The following is a 12315-nucleotide window of genomic DNA, read 5'->3' on the forward strand; positions in this document are numbered from 1 at the left end:
CATACTGAGGATCCCCTGACCTTATCAAAGACTCAGGATCTCTCACTGTCCTGCCTTGACACTGGGCAGCAAGGTGAGTTCTAGTTATCCAACCACAGGATGTGGGAATGAAAGGATTTTTCGGCCAAGGGAATAGAGGGCTCTAGGTCCCTCTCTCTCAGGAAAAAGGAGAAAAGGGTTGATCCATCCCAAGAAAGCTCCTGGGTTTTGAGTATCCTCAAAGAAACAACCCTGCTCAGAGCCCAGTTCCTCTTGTTTTCCCACCAGCCTCCCCATGCCTGCCCCAACTTCAGTCAGCCCTCTCTGAATCCCAGATCTGCCAGGTAAACTAAAGGCAGAGCCAGCAGAGACCCACATCTGCCTCTGAGAATGGCAGTCTCGTGGTCCTAGCACCCCCTAGAGGAAGTCTCGAGGTAATTTGGGTCCCAACTCCCATTCTCATTCCCTGGCTGTCCTGTGCCAGTGGCCCACTTACCTCTGTCTCTGGTGGAGGAATGAAGACCGGGGGTGTCATGTTCAGATTCAGCCATTGAAAATCCCAGTCCCCAAAGATGTACTGCACAGATATCCTGCAGTGGACGACAGCCAGGCAGTCAATGGTGAACCCAAGGTGCCAGGTCTCTTAATAGAAGTGTGGCTGGGTCAAAGACTCTATAACTGGTGATCTGTGTTGTCATGCGAGGTCATGGTTCCAATGTCCTGACACACCTGACCTAGGATCGTCCTCCTTCTTCATCTTCCTGCTTATCCCTTACCCTGCCCCTGACACTCCCTCACCCCAACACCTCCCTAGCCCTTAGACACGTTCTTATTATCTGACCAGAAAATAACTTGCTGGGGCCAGGATGATTGAAACCTGGTGACTCACCCTGAGCCCTGAGGCTGCTTCCCCCAGGAGTTGGTGACCACAGAGCTCCTGAATATCATGAAGTTGTTAAAGGGTCAGTGGCTTACTCCTACATACTGTCTTTAGGCTCTGAAATGCTACCCACAGAAATAGTGAATGGTTGGCTCTCTTGATCCATGGACTCAAAACCAAGATTCCCATGCTCTCTTCTTCCTTTCCTCTTTTTTTCCCTTCATCCTTCCCTCCACTCTCTCTGATTTCTTTTTTGTATTTTTATTTTTTATTGTTAAAATTCTGTACAGAGGGGTTACAATTACATGGACAAGATAATGAGTATATTTCTTTCTTTTTTTATTGTGAGAATACCATCCATAGGAGTTACAATTACATGGACAAGATAACTCGTACATTTATTATCAAGCATTGCTGTCATCTACTTGTTTCCCCTTCCCATCCCTTCCCATACTCCTCCACACCCCCACCTGATCCGCCCCCCAACCCCCAACAAAATTGTTAAATTCGTTTTTCGACATAATGACTTGTACATCTCATTGTTGCAATGGATCCTCCTGTATCCCTAGTTAAATGATTTATTTCTTTCCCTCCACAAATTATAGGAATATCAAATACAGTGAATGTATGGACCATAGGGGAAGGACATTCAAAGCAACATAGAAATCATCGGATAAATATGATAGAAACAATTGCATGAAAGGAAAAAAAACAAAAAATATATTTGAATATTAACTTGGGGTATATTCCACTAACATCAACTTATCTGACCTTTTCTGCTTGACTCAGACATATACAGGTTATTGCAAATAAAGGAAACCATGGGACCTATGTTTCCTTGGGACTGGCTTACTTCGCTCAATATAATTTTTTCCAAGTCTTTCCATTTCCTAACAAATGGGGCAATGTCTTTCTTTCTGATGAAGGCATAGAATTCCATTGTGTATATATACCACATTTTCGTGATCCATTCAAATACTGAGGGTCATCTGCGTTGGTTCCATATCTTATCTATAGTAAATAATGCTGCAATAAACATAGTTGTGCTGGTAGCTTGAGTGTGGACTAATTTGTGATAATTTGGGTAAATGCCCAAAAGTGGGATTGCTGGGTCATAGGGGAGCTCTATGTTGAGTCTTTTGAGGAAGCTCCATACTGCTTTCCAAAGTGGTTGAACATGTTTACACTCCGACCAACAATGCAGTAAGGTTCCCTACTGTCCACATCCCCTCCAGCATCTGTTGTTATTAAAGTTCTTGACTATAGCCATTCTAACTGGGGTGAGGTGACTAGGGAGGTTTTTTCAGGCTAGGGAGGTTGAGCATTTCTTCATGTGTCTATTGGCTATCATTCATTCCTCTCAGAGAAATTTTTCTTTAATTCTTTAGCCCACTTATTTGTTGGTCAGTTGTTTCTTTGAAGATTTGTTGTTGGGGGATTTATTTTTTTTGAGTTCCAGGTATATTTTAGATATGAGACGTTTGTCTGTTGTATGGGCCGTGAAGAACTTCTCCCAATCCGTGGGCTTTCTATCGATCTTGCTAGCTATGTCCTTTGCCATGCAGAAACTCTGCAATTTCATGCAATCCCATTTGTCCAACCTTTCTTTGATGTGTTGTGTTTCTCAGTCTCTATTAAGAAAATTTCGGCCTGTGCCAAGGAGTCCTAGGGTGTCTCCTATTCAGAATCAACTCTGTTTGTTGATTCTATTTTTTTTTTTTTGGATTCTAATTCATTTAATTCTGATTTAATTTTAAATATTTCTTTTTGTCTTCTGGATTGGGGTTTATCTTGCTTGTGTTTTTCAAGGAGGCTCAGCTGTCTCATTAAATTGTTAGTTTCAGATCTCTCCAATTTGTTTATGTAGGAATTCAGAGCTATAAACTTGCCTCTGAGTATTGCCTTTGCTGTAGCCCAGAGGAGCTGGTAGTTGGTGTGCTCATTTTTGTTGAATATCATGAACACTTGAATTTCCTTTCTAATCTCTTGCATGACCCACTCCTGGTTCATCAGTGTGTTGTTCAGCCTCCATGTGTTACAGGACTTTCTTTGTTGGCTTTTGGTGTTGAATTCTAATTTAATAATCTTATGGTCTGAGAGAATGCAAGGTATGACTTCAATGTTTCTAAATTTGCACAATTTTGCTTTGTGGCCTAAAATGTGGTCTATTTTGGAAAATATTCCATATGCTGGTGTATTCTGATGCTGCTGGGTGAAATATTCGGTAGACGTCTCTTAAATCTAGTTTAGAATGGCAAAGAATAATTTCACGGCACTGTTATAACTCTTAAAGAATGCAAGAGTAACTGATGGTACCTATCATATTTCCACAAAACCAGTGGATCCTGAAGGATAATAGTAGACCAGCAGATATTCTAAGAAGCAGACATGGAGCATGAAAGAAGAAGAGAAGGAATGAGAGAGAGTGAAAGAGAGAGAGAGAGAAATGTCATAATTATTAAAGTGCATAACAGATGAACAAGAAATGTATGAGAATATTCATACTGCTATTTTTAAACTCTACAGGTACATTTGAAGATATTTGATATATGATAACCCATCAACATAAAATATAAAGTGATTTTGATAAAAATAAAGAATACTCAGAAGAAATTATAAATGCAAAAACAATCTTCACAGAAGCAAACACTCAGAGATATTTCATGACTTTTAAAAGGACAAAGTGGCTGAAGTTAGTATAAATTTAGAAGTATGACAATACATAAAAATATAAAAAGATATTCATATAGTTCATTATATAACCCAAAGCAGAAAGCAAATGTTGTTTGGATGATTTTTTTTTAAATACAGTCTCTCAGGTGCTGGGTCGGTGGCTCAGGGGTAGAGTGCTTGTCTCACATGCATGAGGTCCTGGGTTTGATTCCTCAGCATCACATAAGGAGAAAAAGACAGAAGAGGTGCTGTGGCTCAAGTGGTAGCACTAACTATGAGCTGAAGAGCTGAGGGACAGAATCCAGGAACCAGAGTTCAAGCGCCACAACCAACAAAAACAAAAACAAAAAACTAAGCAAAACACATTCTTCACTTTTGTGGCCTCAACTCTGTAATACCACTGATTCAGCATAGGGCTAAGATTTTCGGTGTGGACATTTATCAACACTCCTGATTCAGACGCTACTTGAGAAAATTTTTAATCAATATTGCATTAATTTTGCTCTTTGTAAATTCAAATGCACCTGTAAAAAATGGTTTTGCCATCGCAGTAACATTCTCAAAGTACCTCGTAATGACAACTTACAAAAATTTGTATTATATTATAACAAGGAAAACAATGCTACAAATAAAGAAAAGCAATAATTAAATATTAATGATTAATAAAATAAAAACCAAATCCCAGTGTTTCCAGTATTTCAAGTGTACTGCATATTAGATTTTACTATTTCTCATATTTCTGTACATTTAAAACTGGCTAAAATTATGATGTTCAACAAGAGTTTTATAGGCTATGAGAAGTCTTTAAAGTTACCCTCTAAGATTACTATTTATGTCTCATCTCATAATTTATATATGGCTTATATCATCATTTGTTCCTCACTAAAATATAAAGAAAGGAAACCCTAAAGTTTTAACAGAAACTTTGTAGTAAAAGTATTAACTCTTGCTCTGTTTCTTTACACAAAGTCTTTGCAACTTCTCATTAGTATCCTTTCTATAAACTCTGAAATGGAGATACTTAGTAGTATATATCTGCTACCATAAATCTTAAATACTTTATGGAAAAGTTTTATGACCTGACAAAAAGTCTTAATTTTGGCATATATAAGCAAATTCCCAAAATTAAACATATTTAAAACATTAAATTTTTTGGAGGGAGGTCCAGTCGTGAGTCCTGAACTCTGGGCCTGGGTACTATCCCTCAGCTCTTCAGCTCAAGGCTTGCACTCTACCACTTGAGCCACAACAGCACCATGTCCGTCTATTTTTTCTGCTTATGTGGTGCTGAGGAATAGAACCCAGGGTCTCATGCAAGCAAGGCAAGTGCTCTACCATTGATCCACCTTCCCAGCCCAAAACATTAAAACTTTTAACAAACCTTAACACTTGCTGCTGTGTTCATTATGACAGGGGGCTTGTATAGAATAACTGAATTCCTCTTGCTACACATCTCTTGAACAACAAATATCTGGAATTATTATGTTTTTGACATATCAATCTTGACTTTATTCTTAAATGTGTGGTTATGTAAGAAATATATGGTTCTAAAATTTCACGACAATACTTTAGAACTTACTTTTTGTTGAATTATCTAGTTTAAGAAAATCAATTCCACCTTATATATAAAAAATGTTCTGTGTACAATTTGGTAGCACATACTCTAAAATTGAACAATATGCAGAAGTTTAGCATGGCCCCTGCGCAAGGATGACAAGCAAATTCTGAAGCAGTCTATATTTATACAACAGATGCTGGAGGGGATGTGGCCAGAAGGGAACCCTACTGCACTCTTGGTGGGAGTGTAAACTTGTTCAACCACTTTGGAAAGTAGTATGGAGGTTCCTCAAAAGACTCCACATAGAGCTTCCCTATGACCCAGCAATCCCACTTTTGGGAGCATTTACACACATGTTTACAAACAAGACCACACTAAAGCTACCAGCACGACCATGTGTATCGCAGCACTATTTACTTTAGCTAAGGTATGGAACCAACCCAGATGTCCCTCAGTAGATGAATGGATCAAGAAAATGTGGTATATATACACAATGGAATTCTATGCCTCCATCAGAAAGAATGACATTGCCCAATTTGTTAGGAAATGGAAAGACTTGGAAAAAATTGTATTATGCGAAATAAGCCAGGCCCAAAGAAACATAGATCCCATGTTTTTCTTATTTGCAATATCTAGTATATGTCTGAGTCAAGGAGAAAAGTTCAGATAAGTTGATGTTAGGGAAATGAACCCTAAGGTATGTATTCAAATGTTTTTTTTTTTTCTTTCATGAGATTGTTTCTAACACATTTATAAAATTATTTCTTTGTTGTTTTGTATGTCCCTCCCCCACAGCATAAATCCTGCTTTCACTGTATTTGATGTAGGTATAATTTGTGGAGGGAAAGGGGAAAAACTAATCGTTTAAATAGGGATACAGGTGGACTCACTGCAACAATGAGATGCACAAGTCGTTATGTCGAAAATGAACTTTACAACTTTGGTGCGAGTCGGGGAGCGGGGAGGATTGTTTGGGGGGAGAGGGGGAAGGGGAAAACAAAGGAGGAGGCCACAATGCTTGACAAGAAATGTACTCATTATCTTGCCCATGTAATTGTAACCCCTCTGTACAATATTTTCACACAAAAAAAAGATTCCACATAGGGCTCCCCTATGACCCAGCAATCCCACTTTTGGGCGTTCACCCAAATGATCACAAACAAACAAGACGAAATTAAAACTACTAGCACAACTATGTTTATTGCAGCATTATTTACCATAGCTAAGATATAGAACCAACCTCGATGCCCCTCAGTAGATAAATGCTTCAAGAAAATGGTGTGTGTGTGTGTGTGTGTGTGTGTGTGTGTGTGTGTGTGTGTGTTTGTGTATGGGAATTCTATCGTCCATCAGAATGAATGCCATCACCCAATTTGTTACAAAATGGAAAAACTTGGAAAAATTATATTATCTGAAATATGCCAAGTCCAAAGAATCATAGGTCCCATGGTATCCCTTATTTGCATTAAGTAAATATATGTCTGGGATAAGCAGAAATGATAAAAAAAACTATGTGCATATGACTATATAAGATGATGTTAAGCTAAATGAACCCCAAGATAGGAACCCCAAGATAGGTTTTCTTTTTCTTTCTTGCTATTGTTTCTAATGTAATTATAACGTACAATGTGATTTTTTTATTTTTTATATGGTCCTCCCACACAACATAACGCCTGTTTTCACTGTATTTGATGTCGTTGTGCCTGCGTATTGTATATACACTTCTCTAATTTGGGGAGGGAAAGGGAAAAAAACAAAATGCTTAAATAGAGATACAGGTTGACCCATTGTAACAATGAGATGCACAAGACACTATGTTGAAAAACGAACTTTACAATTTAGGCGGGGTTGGGATGGGGGGTGGTGAGGAATGTACTTGTGAAGGTGGAAGGGAAGGGATGGTGGGGGAAAAATAAAGGGGAGGTAACAATGCTTGGTAGGAAATGTACTCATTACCTTGCACATGTAACTGTAACCCCTCTGTACAGTATTCTTACAATAAAAAAAGTTTAAAAATGTTCTGAGATGGAAGAGTTTACTTCTATTATTTTACCTATATAATATCGTTAACAAAGAAATTAATGCAATACACTGACATGAAGATATTTTGAATGTGTGTGTGTGTGTGTGTGTGTGTGCACATGCATGCTTGTGCGTGTGCATACCTGATTGTTGGAGTGTGCAGAGTTTGAACTAAGGGCTTCAAGGACTCGCTAGGCCTTTTCTCTCTAGATTGGTCAGCTAATATATTAGCTACATCTCCATTTCTGGCCCTTTTCTAGTTCATTTAAATTTTTGAAAAATAATCTTATGGGTTTTTTTTTTTTTTTTGCCCTGATTGGCTTGCAACACTTATCCACAGATCTCAAGCTCCTAAGTAGATATGCCGAGTGGACAGGATTACAGGTGTGTCCAACCAGCACACGGCTTTAAGAATAATTTTAAAAGTAGAAGAAACTGTACTTCACGGAGTCCTCTTTTATCATTTCCTACTTTTAAAGCATTTTGGAGTGATAATATGTGAATTTATTTCGTTTTGAGATTCTTACAAGACAATAACTGATGGTATTTAAAAGTTTAATACTTTTTAAAAAGGATACTAGAACCTTGGAACAGAAGAAAATTGGCTCTCTTTGGACCTCAATTTATAATCTCAGTTTGTGCATGATAATCCAATGTCACCAACACAGTCTGTGTTGAAGACAAAATGTGACAAAAAGCAATTACCACGGTCATAATTGTTATGTTATTAGTTATTGGACAATATGAATATTGAATTGAGAGTATAAGAGAATGGAGAGATTTTACCTACCATTTTTGTATTGCTGAAAGGCTTTTGGAAACTTTGACACATTTCCTTCCTCACTGTGTCTTTAGGCTATGCACTTACTGCCTTTAATTACAATTTTCTCAACACAAATCTCCATCTTGATACAGACAAAGGCCTGGATGAGCTTCCAGCTCCAACTTAGGCCTTGAGAGATAACAAGACAGTCATTTAGCAGGTCAGAGGAACCTGCCCAGACCTACCAGGCTCAACCCCTCCCAGGAAATAGTCACCCACCCCAGGCAGAGGAAATTCTGCCCCCAGGAGTGGCTTTCTTCATTGGGTAAACAGAGCCAGAGGCTGCCCCTCCCTACAGCAGCCTAGATAATCAATTGAAATTCAGTAAACATAATCCTGAGAAAGGCTCGAGGCTGGACTCTGAGAATGTCTCAGAAGCTAGACCCTCAGGGAAGAACTACTGTTTGCTGAAAGGCCTCAACTCAACCCAGAACCTAGCCTTATGTCATCATCTCCAAACTAGAGGGCACAGCCATCTCCCGCTTCTGCGATACTCAAAACAGATCCCTCTCCCACTGAACTAGCCTTGGAGGAGGATCACAAAATCCTGGGTAAAGCAGAGCACTTTTCAGCTTGCCCAAACAAACTGACTTAAGTAACTTGATCAAGCCGCAGGAAAACCAAACACCACAAGCAGACCAGAGACTCCACCAAGAGACTGGTTATGGACACAAGGGAGATACAGAATCTTCCCAACCCCCACCCCCCAAAAAATCAAAGACCTTTCTTCTTTTGAACCTTACTTTTAATTTTTTTAAATTTTAATATTTTTAAATTGTTGTTTTATATCTTTTTTTTCTATACTGACGTTTTGATTCCTTTCTTTTTCTTTCTTTTCTCATTATTTTCACTTCTTCTCTTTCCTTCTTTTCTGCATGACTTAATTGCTGTTCTGCTCACCCTCAAATATACGCGTCGCCGATTATTAGATCTTATCGTCCATTGTGTATACACTTAATCCAGAAATTTATTACTCAATTCAAAACCTCTTAGACTTAAATTCTTTAACAGCAGTATTACCTCTTTATACCCATATAGTATTTTAAACATTTTTATTTTTCTAGTTGTTCATGTCTCCTTTCTATCCCTCCCCTCCTCTCATCCTGTCCTCATTGTTCTCTGAATACTATCACTGCAGTTTTTAAGGGTTTTACTTTTTAAATTTTGTTTTTCCATTTTTTCTTCTCTCTTTTCTCTTTTTCTTCTTTTTTTCTTTTTTTTCTTTCTTTTTCTTTTTTCCTTTTTTCCTCTCTCTGCTATCATTCTGTCCAATCCATTTCCCTCTTTGATATGAGGACATTGTTAATTCCACTCTCCCTCACCTTCCCACATCCCTCTAATGCTATTTTTCTCCACATTTTCCATAAACCTAATAATTTCTGGTCGCCAAATTGTCCTTTGCTGTTCTTAGGCCATTAAGACATAGTTGTTCAATGTTCAATAGATTGTATCTCTTGAACAAGATTGTATCTGCAGACTTTTGACTGTGCAACTACAGACTTTGTTTGATAGTTACCTTAAAATAGTGTTTTAACACAAAACTGGTGTTATTCTCATCCCAAATGGGCAGAACAAGCTGGAAAAACACAAGAAAAAATGGCAATCCTGGAGATCTCAACTCCCACTCATGACAATCAGGGGACAGAACAGATAATGAACAATCCAGAGGAGAGTTCCCAAAAAGCTCTACAAACACTACAGGTAAAAGGCGTAAATGAAAAGAGTGAAAACATGCAAAGGTCTCAGTGTGAGTGGGAGACAGAGGAGGCAAACCAAAGATCAATACAGGAGTCTCATGAGCATGAGGAAGCTACTCAAAGATTGATACAGGAATTTCCTGAGCAGATTGAGAACATTCAAAGAGAAATAAAGGAATTGTGTGAGCAGGTTCAGATCAGTCAAAGAGAAAGATAGCAATTATGTGAGCTGGCTGAGAACAGACAACGAGCAAGTCAGCAATGGCGTGAACAAGCTGAAAACACTCAAAGAAAACTACAGGAAATGCATGAACGTGAGGATGCTAATCAATGAGAAATACAGGAACTGAGAGATAGGGCTGAGAATAGACAAATATCAATGGAGGCATTAATGGAATACAAAAACAGAGAGCTGAAAGAAATCAGGGAGACATGGGCTGGTAAGGGGACTCAGTGGTAGAGTGCTTGCCTTGCATGCATGAGGGCCTGGGTTCAATTCCTGAGCACCACATAAGCAAAAAGAAAAAACGCCAGAAGAGGCACTGTGGCTCAAGTGGTAGAGTGCTAGCCTTGACCTAAAGAGCTGAGGGACAGTGCTCAGGCCCAGAGTTCAGGCCCCATGACCTGATCCCCCCCCAAAAAAAAAGAAATCAGGGAGACTGGGAAGGTAATGCTCACTGGAGCCAATCAGAAGGAATGAGAGTCCAAGGAAACGATAACAAATCAACTAAGTGATTTGAGAATAAACATGGAACACCAAATTAAGGAAGTAAAGAAGTTCGCACAAGATCTAGAACAAAGTTCCAACAAAGAATTTGAAGCCATCAAAGCCCATCAATTAGAAGGGAAAAAAAATAACAAAGTAGAAAGTCTTGGCAGTATGTCAGACCATGCAGAAGATCGAAACTCGTGGATTTAAGACAACCTACATATTATAGAGAAAGAACATACAACCATCCAAGACAAGTCCAATAAATAAGATAGATCTATTCAACACTTGGAAGATATCATCAGAAGGCTTAATGTGAGGATAATGTGTGTAGAGGAACACCTAGAGACAGAAGTTAATGGTCTAGGAAATTTGTTTAACAGGATCCTAGCAGAGAACTTCCCAAACATACAAAAAGATAGGCCTATTCAGATACAAGAAGCTTTTAGAACTCCAAATAGAACAGACCAGAACAAGACATCCTACCATCACATTATAATCTGCAAAGGATAAACTCAGACCAAGGAAAGGATCCTTAATGCAGCGAAGGAGAAAAGATAAATCACCTATAAAGGGAAACCAATTAGAATCCCCTCAGATTTCTCAGCAGGGACAATCAAAGCAAGAAGATCCTGGCATGATGTATGACATGCACTAAAGACAAACAACAATCAACCAAGAATACTTTACCTAGCTAAACTCTCCTTCATAACTTCAGGTCAAATAAAAACATTCCATAGCAAAGAAAAATGGAAATATTATATCTCCACCAAAGCAGCCCTACAAAAGATACTGAAAGATGTCCTAAACATAGAAAACGAACAAGACCACAGTACAGGCCAAGAAACCACACCCAAACTGAGTATCCAAGAACCATAGGAAGAACCCAGGTGCCCCAACTCCCAAGAAGGTGGATAAAATGGTAGGCACTCCCAAATACCTCTTAGTCCTATCTCTTAACATTAACGGGCTTAACTCTGCAATTAAGCAACATAGACTGTATAGTTGGAGTAAAAATCAACATCCTTCTATCTGTTGCCTTCAGGAGTCACATCTTGCCCATAAAAACAAACACATTTTGAATGTGAAAGGCTGTAACAAAATCTACCAAGCAAACAGCCCCCCATAAACAGGAAGGAGTTGCAATACTAATATCAGATAAAATAGACATCACATTAAAATTAGTTAGAAGAGGTAAAGTAGGTCGCTATGTACTAATTAAGGGATCTCTCCTTCAGGAAGATATTACAATTCTAAATATCTATTCATCAAACAACAGAGTACCCAAATTTATCCAGGAAACACTACTTTCTCTCAAATCTCAAATAGATCCAAAGACATTAATTGTTGGGGACTTTAACACACCAATATCCCCACTAGATAGATAAACTCAGCAAAAAATCAACAGAGACACCACAGACGGATAAGATACTTTAACCTGTGACCTAAAAGTTCATTTTCTTTTACAAACATCCTTTTTCTTTTATTATCTGTAAGTAACAAAAACAAAGCTATCCTATGGAAAGTAGGCTGACATTGTTCACAGGGATGAAAATAAGGTAATGAGGGAAGTGAGCACAGATCCTCAGAGCAGTTTATCATGTACATTTTGTGAGAATGACAATGTGCTGTAAACTCTAGATTAAATCAATCACTGAACACCTGATATATATGTATATATATATGAACATATATTTGTATATGTACATTTATTTATATATGCATATATGTGTGCAATTGCCCTTATATATGTACACATGTATGTTATACACACAAATACACACATACATATACACATGTATACATGCACACATGAGAAAGACACATAGATACAGCCAACACAAGTTTCAGTACCTGCTGAATATGCATTAGACTGAATGCTTGGAACCAATTAGGTTGAAGATGTATTTGTCTCTAAGAGTTCTTTTAACGCTCCTACTATCTCTTAAAACTGGTAGGTTTTGACAGATTCGA

The 12315-nt window shown here is 38.2% G+C and overlaps 1 non-coding gene across 1 annotated transcript; it reads left to right on the forward strand.

Moving 5' to 3' along the window:
• The first annotated feature begins 5171 nt into the window (after window positions 1-5171).
• LOC138814745 (U6 spliceosomal RNA) lies at window positions 5172-5276 on the forward strand. The gene has a single exon (XR_011368070.1). It is a non-coding gene; the product is annotated as a U6 spliceosomal RNA (small nuclear RNA).
• Window positions 5277-12315: the final 7039 nt, after the last annotated feature.

The sequence above is a fragment of the Dipodomys merriami genome, unplaced genomic scaffold, assembly GCF_024711535.1.
Source record: "Dipodomys merriami isolate MVZ:Mamm:240054 unplaced genomic scaffold, mDipMer1.0.p SCAF_605, whole genome shotgun sequence".
Lineage (NCBI taxonomy): Eukaryota > Metazoa > Chordata > Mammalia > Rodentia > Heteromyidae > Dipodomys > Dipodomys merriami.